The sequence below is a fragment of the Strix aluco genome, chromosome 17, assembly GCF_031877795.1.
Source record: "Strix aluco isolate bStrAlu1 chromosome 17, bStrAlu1.hap1, whole genome shotgun sequence".
NCBI classification, from domain to species: domain Eukaryota; kingdom Metazoa; phylum Chordata; class Aves; order Strigiformes; family Strigidae; genus Strix; species Strix aluco.
Window position 1 is genome coordinate 18,961,909 of NC_133947.1, and position 24,086 is coordinate 18,985,994.

A 24,086-nucleotide genomic window follows, 5' to 3' on the forward strand; every position below is an offset into this window, starting at 1 on the left:
CACAGAGAAGGTGCTAGAAGGGAATTCTCTGCCTGCCTTTCCCCAGTGCTCTGCAAGCTCTCCAGGACAACATAAAATCTGGGGCTCTGTGCTTTCTTTCATTCTGAACAAGTGTTACTGTTTTCTGCACAAAAGCGATTCTTGCGAAGCAATGTGAACACTTCTGCTTCCCAGGCACAGAGAAGGTGCTAGCAGGGAATTCTCTGCCTGCCTTTCCCCAGTGCTCTGCAAGCTCTCCAGGACAACATAAAATCTGGGGCTCTGTGCTTTCTTTCCTTCTGAACAAGTGTTAGTGTTTTCTGCACAAAAGCGATTCTGCGAAGCAATGTGAACAGGCACAGAGAAGGTGCTAGCAGGGAATTCTCTGCCTGCCTTTCCCTAGTGCTCTGCAAGCTCTCCAGGACAACATAAAATCTGGGGCTCTGTGCTTTCTTTCCTTCTGAACAAGTGTTACTGTTTTCTGCACAAAAGCGATTCTTGCGAAGCAATGTGAACACTTCTGCTTCCCAGGCACAGAGAAGGTGCTAGCAGGGAATTCTCTGCCTGCCTTTCCCCAGTGCTCTGCAAGCTCTCCAGGACAACATAGCATCTGGGGCTCTGTGCTTTCTTTCCTTCTGAACAAGTGTTACTCTTTTCTGCACAAAAGCGATTCTTGCGAAGCAATGTGAACACTTCTGCTTCCCAGGCACAGAGAAGGTGCTAGCAGGGAATTCTCTGCCTGCCTTTCCCCAGTGCTCTGCAAGCTCTCCAGGACAACATAGAATCTGGGGCTCTGTGCTTTCTTTCCTTCTGAACAAGTGTTACTGTTTTCTGCACAAAAGCGATTCTGCGAAGCAATGTGAACACTTCTGCTTCCCAGGCACAGAGAAGGTGCTAGCAGGGAATTCTCTGCCTGCTTTTCCCCAGTGCTCTGCAAGCTCTCCAGGACAACATAGAATCTGGGGCTCTGTGCTTTCTTTCGTTCTGAACAAGTGTTACTGTTTTCTGCACAAAAGCGATTCTGCGAAGCAATGTGAACAGGCACAGAGAAGGTGCTAGCAGGGAATTCTCTGCCTGCCTTTCCCCAGTGCTCTGCAAGCTCTCCAGGACAACATAAAATCTGGGGCTCTGTGCTTTCTTTCGTTCTGAACAAGTGTTACTGTTTTCTGCACAAAAGCGATTCTGCGAAGCAATGTGAACACTTCTGCTTCCCAGGCACAGAGAAGGTGCTAGCAAGGAATTCTCTGCCTGCCTTTCCCCAGTGCTCTGCAAGCTCTCCAGGACAACATAAAGTCTGGGGCTCTGTGCTTTCTTTCGTTCTGAACAAGTGTTACTGTTTTCTGCACAAAAGCGATTCTGCGAAGCAATGTGAACAGGCACAGAGAAGGTGCTAGCAGGGAATTCTCTGCCTGCCTTTCCCCAGTGCTCTGCAAGCTCTCCAGGACAACATAGAATCTGGGGCTCTGTGCTTTCTTTCGTTCTGAACAACTGTTACTGTTTTCTGCACAAAAGCGATTCTTGCGAAGCAATGTGAACACTTCTGCTTCCCAGGCACAGAGAAGGTGCTAGCAGGGAATTCTCTGCCTGCCTTTCCCCAGTGCTCTGCAAGCTCTCCAGGACAACATAAAATCTGGGGCTCTGTGCTTTCTTTCGTTCTGAACAAGTGTTACTGTTTTCTGCACAAAAGCGATTCTTGCGAAGCAATGTGAACACTTCTGCTTCCCAGGCACAGAGAAGGTGCTAGCAAGGAATTCTCTGCCTGCCTTTCCCCAGTGCTCTGCAAGCTCTCCAGGACAACATAAAATCTGGGGCTCTGTGCTTTCTTTCCTTCTGAACAAGTGTTACTGTTTTCTGCACAAAAGCGATTCTTGCGAAGCAATGTGAACACTTCTGCTTCCAAGGCACAGAGAAGGTGCTATCAGGGAATTCTCTGCCTGCCTTTCCCCAGTGCTCTGCAAGCTCTCCAAGACAACATAGAATCTGGGGCTCTGTGCTTTCTTTCCTTCTGAACAAGTGTTACTGTTTTCTGCACAAAAGCGATTCTTGCGAAGCAATGTGAACACTTCTGCTTCCCAGGCACAGAGAAGGTGCTAGCAAGGAATTCTCTGCCTGCCTTTCCCCAGTGCTCTGCAAGCTCTCCAGGTCAACATAAAATCTGGGGCTCTGTGCTTTCTTTCCTTCTGAACAAGTGTTAGTGTTTTCTGCACAAAAGCGATTCTTGCGAAGCAATGTGAACACTTCTGCTTCCCAGGCACAGAGAAGGTGCTAGCAGGGAATTCTATGCCTGCCTTTCCCCAGTGCTCTGCAAGCTCTCCAGGACAACATAGAATCTGGGGCTCTGTGCTTTCTTTCGTTCTGAACAAGTGTTACTGTTTTCTGCACAAAAGCGATTCTTGCGAAGCAATGTGAACAGGCACAGAGAAGGTGCTAGCAGGGAATTCTCTGCCTGCCTTTCCCCAGTGCTCTGCAAGCTCTCCAGGACAACATAAAATCTGGGGCTCTGTGCTTTCTTTCCTTCTGAACAAGTGTTACTGTTTTCTGCACAAATGCGATTCTGCGAAGCAATGTGAACACTTCTGCTTCCCAGGCACAGAGAAGGTGCTAGCAAGGAATTCTCTGCCTGCCTTTCCCCAGTGCTCTGCAAGCTCTCCAGGACAACATAGAATCTGGGGCTCTGTGCTTTCTTTCGTTCTGAACAAGTGTTACTGTTTTCTGCACAAAAGCGATTCTGCGAAACAATGTGAACAGGCACAGAGAAGGTGCTAGCAGGGAATTCTCTGCCTGCCTTTCCCCAGTGCTCTGCAAGCTCTCCAGGACAACATAGAATCTGGGGCTCTGTGCTTTCTTTCGTTCTGAACAAGTGTTACTGTTTTCTGCACAAAAGCGATTCTGCGAAACAATGTGAACAGGCACAGAGAAGGTGCTAGCAGGGAATTCTCTGCCTGCCTTTCCGCAGTGCTCTGCAAGCTCTCCAGGACAACATAGAATCTGGGGCTCTGTGCTTTCTTTCGTTCTGAACAACTGTTACTGTTTTCTGCACAAAAGCGATTCTTGCGAAGCAATGTGAACACTTCTGCTTCCCAGGCACAGAGAAGGTGCTAGCAGGGAATTCTCTGCCTGCCTTTCCCCAGTGCTCTGCAAGCTCTCCAGGACAACATAGAATCTGGGGCTCTGTGCTTTCTTTCCTTCTGAACAAGTGTTACTGTTTTCTGCACAAAAGCGATTCTGCGAAGCAATGTGAACAGGCACAGAGAAGGTGCTATCAGGGAATTCTCTGCCTGCCTTTCCCCAGTGCTCTGCAAGCTCTCCAGGACAACATAGAATCTGGGGCTCTGTGCTTTCTTTCGTTCTGAACAAGTGTTAGTGTTTTCTGCACAAAAGCGATTCTGCGAAGCAATGTGAACAGGCACAGAGAAGGTGCTAGAAGGGAATTCTCTGCCTGCCTTTCCCCAGTGCTCTGCAAGCTCTCCAGGACAACATAAAATCTGGGGCTCTGTGCTTTCTTTCCTTCTGAACAAGTGTTACTGTTTTCTGCACAAAAGCGATTCTGCGAAGCAATGTGAACAGGCACAGAGAAGGTGCTATCAGGGAATTCTCTGCCTGCCTTTCCCCAGTGCTCTGCAAGCTCTCCAGGACAACATAGAATCTGGGGCTCTGTGCTTTCTTTCCTTCTGAAAAAGTGTTACTGTTTTCTGCACAAAAGCGTTTCTGCGAAGCAATGTGAACACTTCTGCTTCCCAGGCACAGAGAAGGTGCTAGCAGGGAATTCTCTGCCTGCATTTCCCCAGTGCTCTGCAAGCTCTCCAGGACAACAGCAAATCTGGGGCTCTGTGCTTTCTTTCCTTCTGAACAAGTGTTACTGTTTTCTGCACAAAAGCGATTCTGCGAAGCAATGTGAACAGGCACAGAGAAGGTGCTATCAGGGAATTCTCTGCCTGCCTTTCCCCAGTGCTCTGCAAGCTCTCCAGGACAACATAGAATCTGGGGCTCTGTGCTTTCTTTCCTTCTGAACAAGTGTTAGTGTTTTCTGCACAAAAGCGATTCTGCGAAGCAATGTGAACAGGCACAGAGAAGGTGCTATCAGGGAATTCTCTGCCTGCCTTTCCCCAGTGCTCTGCAAGCTCTCCAGGACAACATAAAATCTGGGGCTCTGTGCTTTCTTTCCTTCTGAACAAGTGTTACTGTTTTCTGCACAAAAGCGATTCTTGCGAAGCAATGTGAACACTTCTGCTTCCCAGGCACAGAGAAGGTGCTAGCAGGGAATTCTCTGCCTGCCTTTCCCCAGTGCTCTGCAAGCTCTCCAGGACAACATAAAATCTGGGGCTCTGTGCTTTCTTTCCTTCTGAACAAGTGTTAGTGTTTTCTGCACAAAAGCGATTCTGCGAAGCAATGTGAACAGGCACAGAGAAGGTGCTAGAAGGGAATTCTCTGCCTGCCTTTCCCCAGTGCTCTGCAAGCTCTCCAGGACAACATAAAATCTGGGGCTCTGTGCTTTCTTTCATTCTGAACAAGTGTTACTGTTTTCTGCACAAAAGCGATTCTTGTGAAGCAATGTGAACACTTCTGCTTCCCAGGCACAGAGAAGGTGCTAGCAGGGAATTCTCTGCCTGCCTTTCCCCAGTGCTCTGCAAGCTCTCCAGGACAACATAAAATCTGGGGCTCTGTGCTTTCTTTCCTTCTGAACAAGTGTTACTGTTTTCTGCACAAAAGCGATTCTGCGAAGCAATGTGAACAGGCACAGAGAAGGTGCTATCAGGGAATTCTCTGCCTGCCTTTCCGCAGTGCTCTGCAAGCTCTCCAGGACAACATAGAATCTGGGGCTCTGTGCTTTCTTTCCTTCTGAACAAGTGTTAGTGTTTTCTGCACAAAAGCGATTCTGCGAAGCAATGTGAACAGGCACAGAGAAGGTGCTATCAGGGAATTCTCTGCCTGCCTTTCCCCAGTGCTCTGCAAGCTCTCCAGGACAACATAAAATCTGGGGCTCTGTGCTTTCTTTCCTTCTGAACAAGTGTTACTGTTTTCTGCACAAAAGCGATTCTTGCGAAGCAATGTGAACACTTCTGCTTCCCAGGCACAGAGAAGGTGCTAGCAGGGAATTCTCTGCCTGCCTTTCCCCAGTGCTCTGCAAGCTCTCCAGGACAACATAAAATCTGGGGCTCTGTGCTTTCTTTCGTTCTGAACAAGTGTTAGTGTTTTCTGCACAAAAGCGATTCTGCGAAGCAATGTGAACAGGCACAGAGAAGGTGCTAGAAGGGAATCTCTGCCTGCCTTTCCCCAGTGCTCTGCAAGCTCTTCAGGACAACATAAAATCTGGGGCTCTGTGCTTTCTTTCATTCTGAACAAGTGTTACTGTTTTCTGCACAAAAGCGATTCTTGGGAAGCAATGTGAACACTTCTGCTTCCCAGGCACAGAGAAGGTGCTAGCAGGGAATTCTCTGCCTGCCTTTCCCCAGTGCTCTGCAAGCTCTCCAGGACAACATAAAATCTGGGGCTCTGTGCTTTCTTTCCTTCTGAACAAGTGTTACTGTTTTCTGCACAAAAGCGATTGTGCGAAGCAATGTGAACAGGCACAGAGAAGGTGCTAGCAGGGAATTCTCTGCCTGCCTTTCCCCAGTGCTCTGCAAGCTCTCCAGGACAACATAAAATCTGGGGCTCTGTGCTTTCTTTCGTTCTGAACAAGTGTTACTGTTTTCTGCACAAAAGCGATTCTGCGAAGCAATGTGAACACTTCTGCTTCCCAGGCACAGAGAAGGTGCTAGCAAGGAATTCTCTGCCTGCCTTTCCCCAGTGCTCTGCAAGCTCTCCAGGACAACATAAAGTCTGGGGCTCTGTGCTTTCTTTCGTTCTGAACAAGTGTTACTGTTTTCTGCACAAAAGCGATTCTGCGAAGCAATGTGAACAGGCACAGAGAAGGTGCTAGCAGGGAATTCTCTGCCTGCCTTTCCCCAGTGCTCTGCAAGCTCTCCAGGACAACATAGAATCTGGGGCTCTGTGCTTTCTTTCGTTCTGAACAACTGTTACTGTTTTCTGCACAAAAGCGATTCTTGCGAAGCAATGTGAACACTTCTGCTTCCCAGGCACAGAGAAGGTGCTAGCAAGGAATTCTCTGCCTGCCTTTCCCCAGTGCTCTGCAAGCTCTCCAGGTCAACATAAAATCTGGGGCTCTGTGCTTTCTTTCCTTCTGAACAAGTGTTAGTGTTTTCTGCACAAAAGCGATTCTTGCGAAGCAATGTGAACACTTCTGCTTCCCAGGCACAGAGAAGGTGCTAGCAGGGAATTCTATGCCTGCCTTTCCCCAGTGCTCTGCAAGCTCTCCAGGACAACATAGAATCTGGGGCTCTGTGCTTTCTTTCGTTCTGAACAAGTGTTACTGTTTTCTGCACAAAAGCGATTCTTGCGAAGCAATGTGAACAGGCACAGAGAAGGTGCTAGCAGGGAATTCTCTGCCTGCCTTTCCCCAGTGCTCTGCAAGCTCTCCAGGACAACATAAAATCTGGGGCTCTGTGCTTTCTTTCCTTCTGAACAAGTGTTACTGTTTTCTGCACAAAAGCGATTCTGCGAAGCAATGTGAACACTTCTGCTTCCCAGGCACAGAGAAGGTGCTAGCAGGGAATTCTCTGCCTGCCTTTCCCCAGTGCTCTGCAAGCTCTCCAGGACAACATAAAATCTGGGGCTCTGTGCTTTCTTTCCTTCTGAACAAGTGTTACTGTTTTCTGCACAAATGCGATTCTGCGAAGCAATGTGAACACTTCTGCTTCCCAGGCACAGAGAAGGTGCTAGCAAGGAATTCTCTGCCTGCCTTTCCCCAGTGCTCTGCAAGCTCTCCAGGACAACATAGAATCTGGGGCTCTGTGCTTTCTTTCGTTCTGAACAAGTGTTACTGTTTTCTGCACAAAAGCGATTCTGCGAAACAATGTGAACAGGCACAGAGAAGGTGCTAGCAGGGAATTCTCTGCCTGCCTTTCCCCAGTGCTCTGCAAGCTCTCCAGGACAACATAGAATCTGGGGCTCTGTGCTTTCTTTCGTTCTGAACAAGTGTTACTGTTTTCTGCACAAAAGCGATTCTGCGAAACAATGTGAACAGGCACAGAGAAGGTGCTAGCAGGGAATTCTCTGCCTGCCTTTCCCCAGTGCTCTGCAAGCTCTCCAGGACAACATAGAATCTGGGGCTCTGTGCTTTCTTTCGTTCTGAACAACTGTTACTGTTTTCTGCACAAAAGCGATTCTTGCGAAGCAATGTGAACACTTCTGCTTCCCAGGCACAGAGAAGGTGCTAGCAGGGAATTCTCTGCCTGCCTTTCCCCAGTGCTCTGCAAGCTCTCCAGGACAACATAGAATCTGGGGCTCTGTGCTTTCTTTCCTTCTGAACAAGTGTTACTGTTTTCTGCACAAAAGCGATTCTGCGAAGCAATGTGAACAGGCACAGAGAAGGTGCTAGAAGGGAATTCTCTGCCTGCCTTTCCCCAGTGCTCTGCAAGCTCTCCAGGACAACATAGAATCTGGGGCTCTGTGCTTTCTTTCGTTCTGAACAAGTGTTAGTGTTTTCTGCACAAAAGCGATTCTGCGAAGCAATGTGAACAGGCACAGAGAAGGTGCTATCAGGGAATTCTCTGCCTGCCTTTCCCCAGTGCTCTGCAAGCTCTCCAGGACAACATAAAATCTGGGGCTCTGTGCTTTCTTTCGTTCTGAACAAGTATTACTGTTTTCTGCACAAAAGCGATTCTTGCGAAGCAATGTGAACACTTCTGCTTCCCAGGCACAGAGAAGGTGCTAGCAGGGAATTCTCTGCCTGCCTTTCCCCAGTGCTCTGCAAGCTCTCCAGGACAACATAGAATCTGGGGCTCTGTGCTTTCTTTCCTTCTGAACAAGTGTTACTGTTTTCTGCACAAAAGCGATTCTGCGAAGCAATGTGAACACTTCTGCTTCCCAGGCACAGAGAAGGTGCTATCAGGGAATTCTCTGCCTGCCTTTCCCCAGTGCTCTGCAAGCTCTCCAGGACAACATAAAATCTGGGGCTCTGTGCTTTCTTTCCTTCTGAACAAGTGTTACTGTTTTCTGCACAAAAGCGATTCTGCGAAGCAATGTGAACACTTCTGCTTCCCAGGCACAGAGAAGGTGCTAGCAGGGAATTCTCTGCCTGCCTTTCCCCAGTGCTCTGCAAGCTCTCCAGGACAACATAAAATCTGGGGCTCTGTGCTTTCTTTCCTTCTGAACAAGTGTTAGTGTTTTCTGCACAAAAGCGATTCTGCGAAGCAATGTGAACACTTCTGCTTCCCAGGCACAGAGAAGGTGCTAGCAGGGAATTCTCTGCCTGCCTTTCCCCAGTGCTCTGCAAGCTCTCCAGGACAACATAAAATCTGGGGCTCTGTGCTTTCTTTCCTTCTGAACAAGTGTTACTGTTTTCTGCACAAATGCGATTCTGCGAAGCAATGTGAACACTTCTGCTTCCCAGGCACAGAGAAGGTGCTAGCAAGGAATTCTCTGCCTGCCTTTCCCCAGTGCTCTGCAAGCTCTCCAGGACAACATAGAATCTGGGGCTCTGTGCTTTCTTTCGTTCTGAACAAGTGTTACTGTTTTCTGCACAAAAGCGATTCTGCGAAACAATGTGAACAGGCACAGAGAAGGTGCTAGCAGGGAATTCTCTGCCTGCCTTTCCCCAGTGCTCTGCAAGCTCTCCAGGACAACATAGAATCTGGGGCTCTGTGCTTTCTTTCGTTCTGAACAACTGTTACTGTTTTCTGCACAAAAGCGATTCTTGCGAAGCAATGTGAACACTTCTGCTTCCCAGGCACAGAGAAGGTGCTAGCAGGGAATTCTCTGCCTGCCTTTCCCCAGTGCTCTGCAAGCTCTCCAGGACAACATAGAATCTGGGGCTCTGTGCTTTCTTTCTTTCTGAACAAGTGTTACTGTTTTCTGCACAAAAGCGATTCTTGCGAAGCAATGTGAACACTTCTGCTTCCCAGGCACAGAGAAGGTGCTGGCAGGGAATTCTATGCCTGCCTTTCCCCAGTGCTCTGCAAGCTCTCCAGGACAACATAGAATCTGGGGCTCTGTGCTTTCTTTCGTTCTGAACAAGTGTTACTGTTTTCTGCACAAAAGCGATTCTGCGAAGCAATGTGAACAGGCACAGAGAAGGTGCTAGCAGGGAATTCTCTGCCTGCCTTTCCCCAGTGCTCTGCAAGCTCTCCAGGACAACATAGAATCTGGGGCTCTGTGCTTTCTTTCCTTCTGAACAAGTGTTACTGTTTTCTGCACAAAAGCGATTCTGCGAAGCAATGTGAACACTTCTGCTTCCCAGGCACAGAGAAGGTGCTAGCAGGGAATTCTCTGCCTGCCTTTCCCCAGTGCTCTGCAAGCTCTCCAGGACAACATAGAATCTGGGGCTCTGTGCTTTCTTTCCTTCTGAACAAGTGTTAGTGTTTTCTGCACAAAAGCGATTCTGCGAAGCAATGTGAACAGGCACAGAGAAGGTGCTATCAGGGAATTCTCTGCCTGCCTTTCCCCAGTGCTCTGCAAGCTCTCCAGGACAACATAGAATCTGGGGCTCTGTGCTTTCTTTCCTTCTGAACAAGTGTTAGTGTTTTCTGCACAAAAGCGATTCTGCGAAGCAATGTGAACAGGCACAGAGAAGGTGCTAGCAGGGAATTCTCTGCCTGCCTTTCCCCAGTGCTCTGCAAGCTCTCCAGGACAACATAAAATCTGGGGCTCTGTGCTTTCTTTCGTTCTGAACAAGTGTTACTGTTTTCTGCACAAAAGCGATTCTGCGAAGCAATGTGAACACTTCTGCTTCCCAGGCACAGAGAAGGTGCTAGCAAGGAATTCTCTGCCTGCCTTTCCCCAGTGCTCTGCAAGCTCTCCAGGACAACATAAAGTCTGGGGCTCTGTGCTTTCTTTCGTTCTGAACAAGTGTTACTGTTTTCTGCACAAAAGCGATTCTGCGAAGCAATGTGAACAGGCACAGAGAAGGTGCTAGCAGGGAATTCTCTGCCTGCCTTTCCCCAGTGCTCTGCAAGCTCTCCAGGACAACATAGAATCTGGGGCTCTGTGCTTTCTTTCGTTCTGAACAAGTGTTACTGTTTTCTGCACAAAAGCGATTCTGCGAAGCAATGTGAACACTTCTATTTCCCAGGCACAGAGAAGGTGCTATCAGGGAATTCTCTGCCTGCCTTTCCCCAGTGCTCTGCAAGCTCTCCAGGACAACATAAAATCTGGGGCTCTGTGCTTTCTTTCCTTCTGAACAAGTGTTACTGTTTTCTGCACAAAAGCGATTCTTGCGAAGCAATGTGAACACTTCTGCTTCCCAGGCACAGAGAAGGTGCTAGCAAGGAATTCTCTGCCTGCCTTTCCCCAGTGCTCTGCAAGCTCTCCAGGACAACATAAAATCTGGGGCTCTGTGCTTTCTTTCCTTCTGAACAAGTGTTAGTGTTTTCTGCACAAAAGCGATTCTTGCGAAGCAATGTGAACACTTCTGCTTCCCAGGCACAGAGAAGGTGCTAGCAGGGAATTCTCTGCCTGCCTTTCCCCAGTGCTCTGCAAGCTCTCCAGGACAACATAGAATCTGGGGCTCTGTGCTTTCTTTCGTTCTGAACAAGTGTTACTGTTTTCTGCACAAAAGCGATTCTTGCGAAGCAATGTGAACAGGCACAGAGAAGGTGCTAGCAGGGAATTCTCTGCCTGCCTTTCCCCAGTGCTCTGCAAGCTCTCCAGGACAACATAAAATCTGGGGATCTGTGCTTTCTTTCCTTCTGAACAAGTGTTACTGTTTTCTGCACAAAAGCGATTCTGCGAAGCAATGTGAACACTTCTGCTTCCCAGGCACAGAGAAGGTGCTAGCAGGGAATTCTCTGCCTGCCTTTCCCTAGTGCTCTGCAAGCTCTCCAGGACAACATAAAATCTGGGGCTCTGTGCTTTCTTTCCTTCTGAACAAGTGTTACTGTTTTCTGCACAAATGCGATTCTGCGAAGCAATGTGAACACTTCTGCTTCCCAGGCACAGAGAAGGTGCTAGCAAGGAATTCTCTGCCTGCCTTTCCCCAGTGCTCTGCAAGCTCTCCAGGACAACATAGAATCTGGGGCTCTGTGCTTTCTTTCCTTCTGAACAAGTGTTACTGTTTTCTGCACAAAAGCGATTCTGCGAAACAATGTGAACAGGCACAGAGAAGGTGCTAGCAGGGAATTCTCTGCCTGCCTTTCCCCAGTGCTCTGCAAGCTCTCCAGGACAACATAGAATCTGGGGCTCTGTGCTTTCTTTCGTTCTGAACAAGTGTTACTGTTTTCTGCACAAAAGCGATTCTGCGAAACAATGTGAACAGGCACAGAGAAGGTGCTAGCAGGGAATTCTCTGCCTGCCTTTCCGCAGTGCTCTGCAAGCTCTCCAGGACAACATAGAATCTGGGGCTCTGTGCTTTCTTTCGTTCTGAACAACTGTTACTGTTTTCTGCACAAAAGCGATTCTTGCGAAGCAATGTGAACACTTCTGCTTCCCAGGCACAGAGAAGGTGCTAGCAGGGAATTCTCTGCCTGCCTTTCCCCAGTGCTCTGCAAGCTCTCCAGGACAACATAGAATCTGGGGCTCTGTGCTTTCTTTCCTTCTGAACAAGTGTTACTGTTTTCTGCACAAAAGCGATTCTGCGAAGCAATGTGAACAGGCACAGAGAAGGTGCTAGAAGGGAATTCTCTGCCTGCCTTTCCCCAGTGCTCTGCAAGCTCTCCAGGACAACATAGAATCTGGGGCTCTGTGCTTTCTTTCGTTCTGAACAAGTGTTAGTGTTTTCTGCACAAAAGCGATTCTTGCGAAGCAATGTGAACACTTCTGCTTCCCAGGCACAGAGAAGGTGCTAGCAGGGAATTCTCTGCCTGCCTTTCCCCAGTGCTCTGCAAGCTCTCCAGGACAACATAGAATCTGGGGCTCTGTGCTTTCTTTCGTTCTGAACAAGTGTTACTGTTTTCTGCACAAAAGCGATTCTGCGAAGCAATGTGAACAGGCACAGAGAAGGTGCTAGCAGGGAATTCTCTGCCTGCCTTTCCCCAGTGCTCTGCAAGCTCTCCAGGACAACATAAAATCTGGGGCTCTGTGCTTTCTTTCCTTCTGAACAAGTGTTACTGTTTTCTGCACAAATGCGATTCTGCGAAGCAATGTGAACACTTCTGCTTCCCAGGCACAGAGAAGGTGCTAGCAAGGAATTCTCTGCCTGCCTTTCCCCAGTGCTCTGCAAGCTCTCCAGGACAACATAGAATCTGGGGCTCTGTGCTTTCTTTCGTTCTGAACAAGTGTTACTGTTTTCTGCACAAAAGCGATTCTGCGAAACAATGTGAACAGGCACAGAGAAGGTGCTAGCAGGGAATTCTCTGCCTGCCTTTCCCCAGTGCTCTGCAAGCTCTCCAGGACAACATAGAATCTGGGGCTCTGTGCTTTCTTTCTTTCTGAACAAGTGTTACTGTTTTCTGCACAAAAGCGATTCTTGCGAAGCAATGTGAACACTTCTGCTTCCCAGGCACAGAGAAGGTGCTGGCAGGGAATTCTATGCCTGCCTTTCCCCAGTGCTCTGCAAGCTCTCCAGGACAACATAGAATCTGGGGCTCTGTGCTTTCTTTCCTTCTGAACAAGTGTTACTGTTTTCTGCACAAAAGCGATTCTGCGAAGCAATGTGAACAGGCACAGAGAAGGTGCTAGCAGGGAATTCTCTGCCTGCCTTTCCCCAGTGCTCTGCAAGCTCTCCAGGACAACATAGAATCTGGGGCTCTGTGCTTTCTTTCCTTCTGAACAAGTGTTACTGTTTTCTGCACAAAAGCGATTCTGCGAAGCAATGTGAACACTTCTGCTTCCCAGGCACAGAGAAGGTGCTAGCAGGGAATTCTCTGCCTGCCTTTCCCCAGTGCTCTGCAAGCTCTCCAGGACAACATAGAATCTGGGGCTCTGTGCTTTCTTTCCTTCTGAACAAGTGTTAGTGTTTTCTGCACAAAAGCGATTCTGCGAAGCAATGTGAACAGGCACAGAGAAGGTGCTATCAGGGAATTCTCTGCCTGCCTTTCCCCAGTGCTCTGCAAGCTCTCCAGGACAACATAGAATCTGGGGCTCTGTGCTTTCTTTCCTTCTGAACAAGTGTTAGTGTTTTCTGCACAAAAGCGATTCTGCGAAGCAATGTGAACAGGCACAGAGAAGGTGCTAGCAGGGAATTCTCTGCCTGCCTTTCCCCAGTGCTCTGCAAGCTCTCCAGGACAACATAGAATCTGGGGCTCTGTGCTTTCTTTCCTTCTGAACAAGTGTTACTGTTTTCTGCACAAAAGCGATTCTGCGAAGCAATGTGAACACTTCTGCTTCCCAGGCACAGAGAAGGTGCTAGCAGGGAATTCTCTGCCTGCCTTTCCCCAGTGCTCTGCAAGCTCTCCAGGACAACATAAAATCTGGGGCTCTGTGCTTTCTTTCGTTCTGAACAAGTGTTAGTGTTTTCTGCACAAAAGCGATTCTGCGAAGCAATGTGAACAGGCACAGAGAAGGTGCTAGAAGGGAATTCTCTGCCTGCCTTTCCCCAGTGCTCTGCAAGCTCTCCAGGACAACATAAAATCTGGGGCTCTGTGCTTTCTTTCATTCTGAACAAGTGTTACTGTTTTCTGCACAAAAGCGATTCTTGCGAAGCAATGTGAACACTTCTGCTTCCCAGGCACAGAGAAGGTGCTAGCAGGGAATTCTCTGCCTGCCTTTCCCCAGTGCTCTGCAAGCTCTCCAGGACAACATAAAATCTGGGGCTCTGTGCTTTCTTTCCTTCTGAACAAGTGTTACTGTTTTCTGCACAAAAGCGATTCTGCGAAGCAATGTGAACAGGCACAGAGAAGGTGCTAGCAGGGAATTCTCTGCCTGCCTTTCCCTAGTGCTCTGCAAGCTCTCCAGGACAACATAAAATCTGGGGCTCTGTGCTTTCTTTCCTTCTGAACAAGTGTTACTGTTTTCTGCACAAAAGCGATTCTTGCGAAGCAATGTGAACACTTCTGCTTCCCAGGCACAGAGAAGGTGCTAGCAGGGAATTCTCTGCCTGCCTTTCCCCAGTGCTCTGCAAGCTCTCCAGGACAACATAAAATCTGGGGCTCTGTGCTTTCTTTCCTTCTGAACAAGTGTTACTGTTTTCTGCACAAATGCGATTCTGCGAAGCAATGTGAACACTTCTGCTTCCCAGGCACAGAGAAGGTGCTAGCAAGGAATTCTCTGCCTGCCTTTCCCCAGTGCTCTGCAAGCTCTCCAGGACAACATAGAATCTGGGGCTCTGTGCTTTCTTTCGTTCTGAACAAGTGTTACTGTTTTCTGCACAAAAGCGATTCTGCGAAACAATGTGAACAGGCACAGAGAAGGTGCTAGCAGGGAATTCTCTGCCTGCCTTTCCCCAGTGCTCTGCAAGCTCTCCAGGACAACATAGAATCTGGGGCTCTGTGCTTTCTTTCGTTCTGAACAACTGTTACTGTTTTCTGCACAAAAGCGATTCTTGCGAAGCAATGTGAACACTTCTGCTTCCCAGGCACAGAGAAGGTGCTAGCAAGGAATTCTCTGCCTGCCTTTCCCCAGTGCTCTGCAAGCTCTCCAGGACAACATAGAATCTGGGGCTCTGTGCTTTCTTTCTTTCTGAACAAGTGTTACTGTTTTCTGCACAAAAGCGATTCTTGCGAAGCAATGTGAACACTTCTGCTTCCCAGGCACAGAGAAGGTGCTGGCAGGGAATTCTATGCCTGCCTTTCCCCAGTGCTCTGCAAGCTCTCCAGGACAACATAGAATCTGGGGCTCTGTGCTTTCTTTCGTTCTGAACAAGTGTTACTGTTTTCTGCACAAAAGCGATTCTGCGAAGCAATGTGAACAGGCACAGAGAAGGTGCTAGCAGGGAATTCTCTGCCTGCCTTTCCCCAGTGCTCTGCAAGCTCTCCAGGACAACATAGAATCTGGGGCTCTGTGCTTTCTTTCCTTCTGAACAAGTGTTACTGTTTTCTGCACAAAAGCGATTCTGCGAAGCAATGTGAACACTTCTGCTTCCCAGGCACAGAGAAGGTGCTAGCAGGGAATTCTCTGCCTGCCTTTCCCCAGTGCTCTGCAAGCTCTCCAGGACAACATAGAATCTGGGGCTCTGTGCTTTCTTTCCTTCTGAACAAGTGTTAGTGTTTTCTGCACAAAAGCGATTCTGCGAAGCAATGTGAACAGGCACAGAGAAGGTGCTATCAGGGAATTCTCTGCCTGCCTTTCCCCAGTGCTCTGCAAGCTCTCCAGGACAACATAGAATCTGGGGCTCTGTGCTTTCTTTCCTTCTGAACAAGTGTTAGTGTTTTCTGCACAAAAGCGATTCTGCGAAGCAATGTGAACAGGCACAGAGAAGGTGCTAGCAGGGAATTCTCTGCCTGCCTTTCCCCAGTGCTCTGCAAGCTCTCCAGGACAACATAAAATCTGGGGCTCTGTGCTTTCTTTCGTTCTGAACAAGTGTTACTGTTTTCTGCACAAAAGCGATTCTGCGAAGCAATGTGAACACTTCTGCTTCCCAGGCACAGAGAAGGTGCTAGCAAGGAATTCTCTGCCTGCCTTTCCCCAGTGCTCTGCAAGCTCTCCAGGACAACATAAAGTCTGGGGCTCTGTGCTTTCTTTCGTTCTGAACAAGTGTTACTGTTTTCTGCACAAAAGCGATTCTGCGAAGCAATGTGAACAGGCACAGAGAAGGTGCTATCAGGGAATTCTCTGCCTGCCTTTCCCCAGTGCTCTGCAAGCTCTCCAGGACAACATAGAATCTGGGGCTCTGTGCTTTCTTTCGTTCTGAACAAGTGTTACTGTTTTCTGCACAAAAGCGATTCTGCGAAGCAATGTGAACACTTCTATTTCCCAGGCACAGAGAAGGTGCTATCAGGGAATTCTCTGCCTGCCTTTCCCCAGTGCTCTGCAAGCTCTCCAGGACAACATAAAATCTGGGGCTCTGTGCTTTCTTTCCTTCTGAACAAGTGTTACTGTTTTCTGCACAAAAGCGATTCTTGCGAAGCAATGTGAACACTTCTGCTTCCCAGGCACAGAGAAGGTGCTAGCAAGGAATTCTCTGCCTGCCTTTCCCCAGTGCTCTGCAAGCTCTCCAGGACAACATAAAATCTGGGGCTCTGTGCTTTCTTTCCTTCTGAACAAGTGTTAGTGTTTTCTGCACAAAAGCGATTCTTGCGAAGCAATGTGAACACTTCTGCTTCCCAGGCACAGAGAAGGTGCTAGCAGGGAATTCTCTGCCTGCCTTTCCCCAGTGCTCTGCAAGCTCTCCAGGACAACATAGAATCTGGGGCTCTGTGCTTTCTTTCGTTCTGAACAAGTGTTACTGTTTTCTGCACAAAAGCGATTCTTGCGAAGCAATGTGAACAGGCACAGAGAAGGTGCTAGCAGGGAATTCTCTGCCTGCCTTTCCCCAGTGCTCTGCAAGCTCTCCAGGACAACATAAAATCTGGGGCTCTGTGCTTTCTTTCCTTCTGAACAAGTGTTACTGTTTTCTGCACAAAAGCGATTCTGCGAAGCAATGTGAACACTTCTGCTTCCCAGGCACAGAGAAGGTGCTAGCAGGGAATTCTCTGCCTGCCTTTCCCCAGTGCTCTGCAAGCTCTCCAGGACAACATAAAATCTGGGGCTCTGTGCTTTCTTTCCTTCTGAACAAGTGTTACTGTTTTCTGCACAAATGCGATTCTGCGAAGCAATGTGAACACTTCTGCTTCCCAGGCACAGAGAAGGTGCTAGCAAGGAATTCTCTGCCTGCCTTTCCCCAGTGCTCTGCAAGCTCTCCAGGACAACATAGAATCTGGGGCTCTGTGCTTTCTTTCCTTCTGAACAAGTGTTACTGTTTTCTGCACAAAAGCGATTCTGCGAAACAATGTGAACAGGCACAGAGAAGGTGCTAGCAGGGAATTCTCTGCCTGCCTTTCCCCAGTGCTCTGCAAGCTCTCCAGGACAACATAGAATCTGGGGCTCTGTGCTTTCTTTCGTTCTGAACAAGTGTTACTGTTTTCTGCACAAAAGCGATTCTGCGAAACAATGTGAACAGGCACAGAGAAGGTGCTAGCAGGGAATTCTCTGCCTGCCTTTCCGCAGTGCTCTGCAAGCTCTCCAGGACAACATAGAATCTGGGGCTCTGTGCTTTCTTTCGTTCTGAACAACTGTTACTGTTTTCTGCACAAAAGCGATTCTTGCGAAGCAATGTGAACACTTCTGCTTCCCAGGCACAGAGAAGGTGCTAGCAGGGAATTCTCTGCCTGCCTTTCCCCAGTGCTCTGCAAGCTCTCCAGGACAACATAGAATCTGGGGCTCTGTGCTTTCTTTCCTTCTGAACAAGTGTTACTGTTTTCTGCACAAAAGCGATTCTGCGAAGCAATGTGAACAGGCACAGAGAAGGTGCTAGAAGGGAATTCTCTGCCTGCCTTTCCCCAGTGCTCTGCAAGCTCTCCAGGACAACATAGAATCTGGGGCTCTGTGCTTTCTTTCGTTCTGAACAAGTGTTAGTGTTTTCTGCACAAAAGCGATTCTTGCGAAGCAATGTGAACACTTCTGCTTCCCAGGCACAGAGAAGGTGCTAGCAGGGAATTCTCTGCCTGCCTTTCCCCAGTGCTCTGCAAGCTCTCCAGGACAACATAGAATCTGGGGCTCTGTGCTTTCTTTCGTTCTGAACAAGTGTTACTGTTTTCTGCACAAAAGCGATTCTGCGAAGCAATGTGAACAGGCACAGAGAAGGTGCTAGCAGGGAATTCTCTGCCTGCCTTTCCCCAGTGCTCTGCAAGCTCTCCAGGACAACATAAAATCTGGGGCTCTGTGCTTTCTTTCCTTCTGAACAAGTGTTACTGTTTTCTGCACAAATGCGATTCTGCGAAGCAATGTGAACACTTCTGCTTCCCAGGCACAGAGAAGGTGCTAGCAAGGAATTCTCTGCCTGCCTTTCCCCAGTGCTCTGCAAGCTCTCCAGGACAACATAGAATCTGGGGCTCTGTGCTTTCTTTCGTTCTGAACAAGTGTTACTGTTTTCTGCACAAAAGCGATTCTGCGAAACAATGTGAACAGGCACAGAGAAGGTGCTAGCAGGGAATTCTCTGCCTGCCTTTCCCCAGTGCTCTGCAAGCTCTCCAGGACAACATAGAATCTGGGGCTCTGTGCTTTCTTTCTTTCTGAACAAGTGTTACTGTTTTCTGCACAAAAGCGATTCTTGCGAAGCAATGTGAACACTTCTGCTTCCCAGGCACAGAGAAGGTGCTGGCAGGGAATTCTATGCCTGCCTTTCCCCAGTGCTCTGCAAGCTCTCCAGGACAACATAGAATCTGGGGCTCTGTGCTTTCTTTCCTTCTGAACAAGTGTTACTGTTTTCTGCACAAAAGCGATTCTGCGAAGCAATGTGAACAGGCACAGAGAAGGTGCTAGCAGGGAATTCTCTGCCTGCCTTTCCCCAGTGCTCTGCAAGCTCTCCAGGACAACATAGAATCTGGGGCTCTGTGCTTTCTTTCCTTCTGAACAAGTGTTACTGTTTTCTGCACAAAAGCGATTCTGCGAAGCAATGTGAACACTTCTGCTTCCCAGGCACAGAGAAGGTGCTAGCAGGGAATTCTCTGCCTGCCTTTCCCCAGTGCTCTGCAAGCTCTCCAGGACAACATAGAATCTGGGGCTCTGTGCTTTCTTTCCTTCTGAACAAGTGTTAGTGTTTTCTGCACAAAAGCGATTCTGCGAAGCAATGTGAACAGGCACAGAGAAGGTGCTATCAGGGAATTCTCTGCCTGCCTTTCCCCAGTGCTCTGCAAGCTCTCCAGGACAACATAGAATCTGGGGCTCTGTGCTTTCTTTCCTTCTGAACAAGTGTTAGTGTTTTCTGCACAAAAGCGATTCTGCGAAGCAATGTGAACAGGCACAGAGAAGGTGCTATCAGGGAATTCTCTGCCTGCCTTTCCCCAGTGCTCTGCAAGCTCTCCAGGACAACATAAAATCTGGGGCTCTGTGCTTTCTTTCCTTCTGAACAAGTGTTACTGTTTTCTGCACAAAAGCGATTCTTGCGAAGCAATGTGAACACTTCTGCTTCCCAGGCACAGAGAAGGTGCTAGCAGGGAATTCTCTGCCTGCCTTTCCCCAGTGCTCTGCAAGCTCTCCAGGACAACATAAAATCTGGGGCTCTGTGCTTTCTTTCCTTCTGAACAAGTGTTAGTGTTTTCTGCACAAAAGCGATTCTGCGAAGCAATGTGAACAGGCACAGAGAAGGTGCTAGAAGGGAATTCTCTGCCTGCCTTTCCCCAGTGCTCTGCAAGCTCTCCAGGACAACATAAAATCTGGGGCTCTGTGCTTTCTTTCATTCTGAACAAGTGTTACTGTTTTCTGCACAAAAGCGATTCTTGCGAAGCAATGTGAACACTTCTGCTTCCCAGGCACAGAGAAGGTGCTAGCAGGGAATTCTCTGCCTGCCTTTCCCCAGTGCTCTGCAAGCTCTCCAGGACAACATAAAATCTGGGGCTCTGTGCTTTCTTTCCTTCTGAACAAGTGTTACTGTTTTCTGCACAAAAGCGATTCTGCGAAGCAATGTGAACAGGCACAGAGAAGGTGCTAGCAGGGAATTCTCTGCCTGCCTTTCCCTAGTGCTCTGCAAGCTCTCCAGGACAACATAAAATCTGGGGCTCTGTGCTTTCTTTCCTTCTGAACAAGTGTTACTGTTTTCTGCACAAAAGCGATTCTTGCGAAGCAATGTGAACACTTCTGCTTCCCAGGCACAGAGAAGGTGCTAGCAGGGAATTCTCTGCCTGCCTTTCCCCAGTGCTCTGCAAGCTCTCCAGGACAACATAAAATCTGGGGCTCTGTGCTTTCTTTCCTTCTGAACAAGTGTTACTCTTTTCTGCACAAAAGCGATTCTTGCGAAGCAATGTGAACACTTCTGCTTCCCAGGCACAGAGAAGGTGCTAGCAGGGAATTCTCTGCCTGCCTTTCCGCAGTGCTCTGCAAGCTCTCCAGGACAACATAGAATCTGGGGCTCTGTGCTTTCTTTCCTTCTGAACAAGTGTTAGTGTTTTCTGCACAAAAGCGATTCTGCGAAGCAATGTGAACAGGCACAGAGAAGGTGCTATCAGGGAATTCTCTGCCTGCCTTTCCCCAGTGCTCTGCAAGCTCTCCAGGACAACATAAAATCTGGGGCTCTGTGCTTTCTTTCCTTCTGAACAAGTGTTACTGTTTTCTGCACAAAAGCGATTCTTGCGAAGCAATGTGAACACTTCTGCTTCCCAGGCACAGAGAAGGTGCTAGCAGGGAATTCTCTGCCTGCCTTTCCCCAGTGCTCTGCAAGCTCTCCAGGACAACATAAAATCTGGGGCTCTGTGCTTTCTTTCGTTCTGAACAAGTGTTAGTGTTTTCTGCACAAAAGCGATTCTGCGAAGCAATGTGAACAGGCACAGAGAAGGTGCTAGAAGGGAATCTCTGCCTGCCTTTCCCCAGTGCTCTGCAAGCTCTTCAGGACAACATAAAATCTGGGGCTCTGTGCTTTCTTTCATTCTGAACAAGTGTTACTGTTTTCTGCACAAAAGCGATTCTTGGGAAGCAATGTGAACACTTCTGCTTCCCAGGCACAGAGAAGGTGCTAGCAGGGAATTCTCTGCCTGCCTTTCCCCAGTGCTCTGCAAGCTCTCCAGGACAACATAAAATCTGGGGCTCTGTGCTTTCTTTCCTTCTGAACAAGTGTTACTGTTTTCTGCACAAAAGCGATTGTGCGAAGCAATGTGAACAGGCACAGAGAAGGTGCTAGCAGGGAATTCTCTGCCTGCCTTTCCCCAGTGCTCTGCAAGCTCTCCAGGACAACATAAAATCTGGGGCTCTGTGCTTTCTTTCGTTCTGAACAAGTGTTACTGTTTTCTGCACAAAAGCGATTCTGCGAAGCAATGTGAACACTTCTGCTTCCCAGGCACAGAGAAGGTGCTAGCAAGGAATTCTCTGCCTGCCTTTCCCCAGTGCTCTGCAAGCTCTCCAGGACAACATAAAGTCTGGGGCTCTGTGCTTTCTTTCGTTCTGAACAAGTGTTACTGTTTTCTGCACAAAAGCGATTCTGCGAAGCAATGTGAACAGGCACAGAGAAGGTGCTAGCAGGGAATTCTCTGCCTGCCTTTCCCCAGTGCTCTGCAAGCTCTCCAGGACAACATAGAATCTGGGGCTCTGTGCTTTCTTTCGTTCTGAACAACTGTTACTGTTTTCTGCACAAAAGCGATTCTTGCGAAGCAATGTGAACACTTCTGCTTCCCAGGCACAGAGAAGGTGCTAGCAGGGAATTCTCTGCCTGCCTTTCCCCAGTGCTCTGCAAGCTCTCCAGGACAACATAAAATCTGGGGCTCTGTGCTTTCTTTCGTTCTGAACAAGTGTTACTGTTTTCTGCACAAAAGCGATTCTGCGAAGCAATGTGAACACTTCTGCTTCCCAGGCACAGAGAAGGTGCTAGCAAGGAATTCTCTGCCTGCCTTTCCCCAGTGCTCTGCAAGCTCTCCAGGACAACATAAAATCTGGGGCTCTGTGCTTTCTTTCGTTCTGAACAAGTGTTAGTGTTTTCTGCACAAAAGCGATTCTTGCGAAGCAATGTGAACACTTCTGCTTCCCAGGCACAGAGAAGGTGCTATCAGGGAATTCTCTGCCTGCCTTTCCCCAGTGCTCTGCAAGCTCTCCAAGACAACATAGAATCTGGGGCTCTGTGCTTTCTTTCCTTCTGAACAAGTGTTACTGTTTTCTGCACAAAAGCGATTCTTGCGAAGCAATGTGAACACTTCTGCTTCCCAGGCACAGAGAAGGTGCTAGCAAGGAATTCTCTGCCTGCCTTTCCCCAGTGCTCTGCAAGCTCTCCAGGTCAACATAAAATCTGGGGCTCTGTGCTTTCTTTCCTTCTGAACAAGTGTTAGTGTTTTCTGCACAAAAGCGATTCTTGCGAAGCAATGTGAACACTTCTGCTTCCCAGGCACAGAGAAGGTGCTAGCAGGGAATTCTATGCCTGCCTTTCCCCAGTGCTCTGCAAGCTCTCCAGGACAACATAGAATCTGGGGCTCTGTGCTTTCTTTCGTTCTGAACAAGTGTTACTGTTTTCTGCACAAAAGCGATTCTTGCGAAGCAATGTGAACAGGCACAGAGAAGGTGCTAGCAGGGAATTCTCTGCCTGCCTTTCCCCAGTGCTCTGCAAGCTCTCCAGGACAACATAAAATCTGGGGCTCTGTGCTTTCTTTCCTTCTGAACAAGTGTTACTGTTTTCTGCACAAAAGCGATTCTGCGAAGCAATGTGAACACTTCTGCTTCCCAGGCACAGAGAAGGTGCTAGCAGGGAATTCTCTGCCTGCCTTTCCCCAGTGCTCTGCAAGCTCTCCAGGACAACATAAAATCTGGGGCTCTGTGCTTTCTTTCCTTCTGAACAAGTGTTACTGTTTTCTGCACAAATGCGATTCTGCGAAGCAATGTGAACACTTCTGCTTCCCAGGCACAGAGAAGGTGCTAGCAAGGAATTCTCTGCCTGCCTTTCCCCAGTGCTCTGCAAGCTCTCCAGGACAACATAGAATCTGGGGCTCTGTGCTTTCTTTCGTTCTGAACAAGTGTTACTGTTTTCTGCACAAAAGCGATTCTGCGAAACAATGTGAACAGGCACAGAGAAGGTGCTAGCAGGGAATTCTCTGCCTGCCTTTCCCCAGTGCTCTGCAAGCTCTCCAGGACAACATAGAATCTGGGGCTCTGTGCTTTCTTTCGTTCTGAACAAGTGTTACTGTTTTCTGCACAAAAGCGATTCTGCGAAACAATGTGAACAGGCACAGAGAAGGTGCTAGCAGGGAATTCTCTGCCTGCCTTTCCCCAGTGCTCTGCAAGCTCTCCAGGACAACATAGAATCTGGGGCTCTGTGCTTTCTTTCGTTCTGAACAACTGTTACTGTTTTCTGCACAAAAGCGATTCTTGCGAAGCAATGTGAACACTTCTGCTTCCCAGGCACAGAGAAGGTGCTAGCAGGGAATTCTCTGCCTGCCTTTCCCCAGTGCTCTGCAAGCTCTCCAGGACAACATAGAATCTGGGGCTCTGTGCTTTCTTTCCTTCTGAACAAGTGTTACTGTTTTCTGCACAAAAGCGATTCTGCGAAGCAATGTGAACAGGCACAGAGAAGGTGCTAGAAGGGAATTCTCTGCCTGCCTTTCCCCAGTGCTCTGCAAGCTCTCCAGGACAACATAGAATCTGGGGCTCTGTGCTTTCTTTCGTTCTGAACAAGTGTTAGTGTTTTCTGCACAAAAGCGATTCTGCGAAGCAATGTGAACAGGCACAGAGAAGGTGCTATCAGGGAATTCTCTGCCTGCCTTTCCCCAGTGCTCTGCAAGCTCTCCAGGACAACATAAAATCTGGGGCTCTGTGCTTTCTTTCGTTCTGAACAAGTATTACTGTTTTCTGCACAAAAGCGATTCTTGCGAAGCAATGTGAACACTTCTGCTTCCCAGGCACAGAGAAGGTGCTAGCAGGGAATTCTCTGCCTGCCTTTCCCCAGTGCTCTGCAAGCTCTCCAGGACAACATAGAATCTGGGGCTCTGTGCTTTCTTTCCTTCTGAACAAGTGTTACTGTTTTCTGCACAAAAGCGATTCTGCGAAGCAATGTGAACACTTCTGCTTCCCAGGCACAGAGAAGGTGCTATCAGGGAATTCTCTGCCTGCCTTTCCCCAGTGCTCTGCAAGCTCTCCAGGACAACATAAAATCTGGGGCTCTGTGCTTTCTTTCCTTCTGAACAAGTGTTACTGTTTTCTGCACAAAAGCGATTCTGCGAAGCAATGTGAACACTTCTGCTTCCCAGGCACAGAGAAGGTGCTAGCAGGGAATTCTCTGCCTGCCTTTCCCCAGTGCTCTGCAAGCTCTCCAGGACAACATAAAATCTGGGGCTCTGTGCTTTCTTTCCTTCTGAACAAGTGTTACTGTTTTCTGCACAAAAGCGATTCTGCGAAGCAATGTGAACACTTCTGCTTCCCAGGCACAGAGAAGGTGCTAGCAGGGAATTCTCTGCCTGCCTTTCCCCAGTGCTCTGCAAGCTCTCCAGGACAACATAGAATCTGGGGCTCTGTGCTTTCTTTCTTTCTGAACAAGTGTTACTGTTTTCTGCACAAAAGCGATTCTTGCGAAG